This window comes from Mustelus asterias, unplaced genomic scaffold (genome assembly GCF_964213995.1).
Source record: "Mustelus asterias unplaced genomic scaffold, sMusAst1.hap1.1 HAP1_SCAFFOLD_872, whole genome shotgun sequence".
In the NCBI taxonomy this organism is placed as follows: Eukaryota; Metazoa; Chordata; class Chondrichthyes; order Carcharhiniformes; family Triakidae; genus Mustelus; species Mustelus asterias.
In genome coordinates this window covers 128896-132722 of record NW_027590818.1, presented here as the reverse complement: position 1 = coordinate 132722, position 3827 = coordinate 128896, and the positions used below count along the sequence as shown (strand labels likewise).

General features: G+C 42.6%; 1 non-coding gene across 1 annotated transcript; it reads left to right on the top strand.

Annotated features, from left to right (window-relative positions):
- Positions 1–3266: 3266 nt before the first annotated feature.
- On the top strand, positions 3267–3458 carry LOC144487559 (U2 spliceosomal RNA). Its single transcript, XR_013496429.1, has one exon. It is a non-coding gene; the product is annotated as a U2 spliceosomal RNA (small nuclear RNA).
- Positions 3459–3827: the final 369 nt, after the last annotated feature.

Here is a 3827-nt window from a genome sequence, read left to right as displayed (position 1 = left end):
CAGTGAGGTTTACAAACTGCAGGCTGCCCTTTTCCTGCTTTGCTGCCCCCGGCAGATTTTCTCTTGGAAAGAGCGCGATGAACTATGATGACGAAGGAGAGAGTAAAATTAATGCAGAGAGTAACAGTGAGACAGTGAGGAACAGCGACCAATTCAGGATAGATAGTGAGTGCCGGGAGAGTCCTCGTCACTTTATAAACAGGGCAGAGATCTGTAAATGGAGATGTGTTCCTTATCCACATTTAAAACATAGTTCTCATTGCCACCAGTTACAGCTCACAATCTCTGCTCAGTCCTATGTTTGGGGGGAGGGCGGGGACAGGGGGTTGGAGTTGAATGGTATTTAGTGTGGGATCGGTGTTTATCTTTTCTAAAACAACAGTGAGATTTCCAACAAGAGTAACAAGGGCAAGATGTGATAGTTCTTAAAAATGTAAAAAAATATAAACAGCAGCAGGTAGAAGTGATCAGGCCTCGCAACTTCAAGTTAGTGATTCTCCAGTATTTCTCACTTTACGAATTGCTTCTTTCACGTTCCTGAAATATTGGAGGCAATTCATTGTCTCGGGCCCTTCACTATAAATAGCATCTGTAAACAAATTGACACTACAATCAGCCAAAAACCTGAATGTCCATTCAAACCTCTCCCTCACATATGCTTGCAAAGCTTACTCAGGTTTCCAGAGTCATTTATCAGATAGAAACATCTTCCCCCAACGTCTTATGAACAACACATTTTCCACAGACCAAACTGTTACAAACATTCCCAAGAGTTTTTGTTTAACTCTCTTATTAAATTCTTTGCAGGTTCCTGTCACTGCATGAGAGAGAAACACAGTTCAGGGAGAGAGGCTTTCACCGTTTTTCAATCGTAACCCCAAACGGAAGTTTCCCATTGCAGACAAAGATAATACAATGGCTCATACACAGAACGACATATAGAGAGAGGCACACTGGCACACAACAACTCTCATAAACGAAGAGGTATACAGCGAAAGAGATACAAACGGAAATACAGAGAGACATGCAGATAAAAAAGTAGAAAATAGGAACAGAAGAAGTCTATTCGGCCCTGTGATCCTGCTCCGCCTGCATCAAACTAAGTAAAACCTACTCCCCAAACGCCCCCCCCCCTCCCCTACCACCATTTACCCTTTGATTCCAAGGTTGTATACAACTCCTTCTTGATGACAAGAAAGGCTTTAGCCTCGACGGATTACTGTCGTCGTGAATTGCATAGGCTCACCAATCTATTGGTGAAGGAGTATTTGCTCGTCTCAGTCCAAAATGTTTTTATCTGGCATCCTTCAACATTGATCCGTGGTTCAGGATGACCTTGCCATGGGAGCATCCTTCCAGCCTGTACCATGTCCAGCCCTGTTAGAAATTTACAGATTTATACGGCATTCTCCTCTCCCAGTCTACATTCTTCTAAACTCCCATGAATGTAATCCTGACCGATTTTTTTATCCACTCGTGGGACATGTGGGGGAGCCCGGATCCACGTGTCATCCTCTAAGGATACGGGGTAAACATTTTAGTCCTGAGATAAGGAGAAATCTTTTCACGCAGAGAGTGGTAAGCCTGCGGATTTCGTGGTGGAGGTGATGACATTATATGTTTGCAGGAAGGAATTAGATATACCAACTATGGCATCGTTACTGAAGTGTCGTCGTTGTTGCATTTACTTAGCATGCAAAGGATGCTCGTTCAAAAGTGGGTTAACAAATTAACATGCGTGATTTTAAATTCAAAGGGGGTTAAGCAACACTAATCATAAATATAATCACATTCCTGAATCAGCTCTACGGTGAGTGAGACAGAGACAAGCATCAGAATGTTACCCCGCAATCTCCAATCACCCACTGCCACCAGATAGCGGCGACTGCAGCTTCAATCAGCGGGTGGCTCCCCATCCCTGCGACAACAGCAACCCAGGACAATCCTCTCAATACACCGAGCACAGGCTCAGGAAAACACAGGTAGATGATAAAACGGCTCACTGAACGTCCGAGCTGCATTTACACAATACCGGAGTGTGTCAGTCACAAAAAAAAGCCACAACAACTTTCTTAAAATTTTCGGTGTAAAATTCCTTAATTTGATTTAAAAGCTGAGTGTTGTGAATCTGCAATGAGCGCCATTGAATCTGTCTTACCCAGTGATTTGTTTCCCATTGGTTTTCCGCCTGGTTTGCAATTCGATTTTTGTTGGAGATTGAAGTGAATCTCATTTCAAAATGAGAACACAAAGGAGGAAAATATGAATCCAGGAATAACTCCTGAGTAAAATGGTTCACAATGCTTGGAACAAGGTGCAGCTGTGAATGATGTTATTGATGATTGAGTTGGAAGTACAGTAAGTAGTCTCACAACACCACGTTAAAGTTCAACAGGTTTATTTGGTGGCACGAGCTTTCGGAGCTCTGCTCCTACATCAGGTGAAAGAGTTGCGCTCCGAAAGCTCTTGCTGCCAAATGAACCTGTTGGAATTTAACCTGGTGTTGCGAGAATTCTTACTGTACCTACCCCAGTCCAACGCTGGCAACTCCACATCATGACTTGAAGGTCCTGTAGCCTTGGGCTTCTGGTGGTCAATTCTATTCTCTACCGTTTAATTTCTCCCTGCCGTAAGAGGCATGGATTCATTTTACTTTTTCGTAGGAGAAAGGGAATATCCCCCACACACAGCAACCATGTGGAAACAAAATAACGGAAGGCCCTTGTATGGAATTGTAAACGATGTGGTCATGCTCTAGTTCTGGATCAGCTTTTGCAGCAATAGAATTTGCTCGAATCTGTAGAGAAATGATTAACGCCCTAATTTAAGATACCTGTTGCAGCTCGGCTATTGAAAGAACGATTGGTAGTTCGAAATAATCCAGGGACGGAAATTCTACTGTTTTCTCCCCAGCAGCATTCATACGCAAACATTTGCGGGTTGGTAATGGGTCCGTGGCCGCCCTTAAAAATGTCTCCCAGCGTTACCAACGTTATTTAATTCATAAATGTTCATTGTATACATGTTAAGTGAAGTATATATATATATTTCGATTATGCTATTAAACGTAAGATTCAGTGTTGAAACATTAATTCGTGGCTGAGCATTTGTTTAAGTTCGATATTCCCGCCTGCTTCCCTTCGTTGCTGGACAGAAGAAATCTGTCTGTCGCACAATGAAATGTGTTCAATGATGGAGCATACCGAACCTTCTGGAAGAGAAAATGCCAACGATTCGCAACATTTTGAGTGGAGTAATTTCTCGTCATCGCTTCTCAGCCTTTTGGCTAAGATCAAGTGCAGCATCGACATGCTGTACTTGGTTGAAGCCACAAGGTTACATTGTAGCTTCATTTGAAGCATTTTTTAAAAGCAGCATCTCGGCCTTTTGGCTGAGATGCAAATGAGATCAAGCCTTGGAGCAGGTGCAATGCCTACTCGAATCAGCTTGGATCCTATAGATCAAGTCCAAGATAGGAGGTGAGATCCCTGTCTTGTCAGCTTGGATCGGGTATGTATCACTTGCTGCGACACTGAATTGGACTTTGATTGGATTGAATTGGATATATAACCAACAAAACTATTCTCCTCATCTCAGTCCTAAATGTCCTAAAGTCTTTGTCCCTTATCCTGAGACTGTGTCCCATATTTTAAATCATTTGAGAATGCGAATGACATCTCAGAATGCATCCGATTTATTCCATTCATTCTTGTGTATGTTTCAATGAGATAGTATATCATTTTGCTGAACTCCAGAGAATTTGAGCCCAATTTACCCGATCTCTCATGATAGGACAACCCCTTCATCTCAGAGAATAGCCCAGTGAA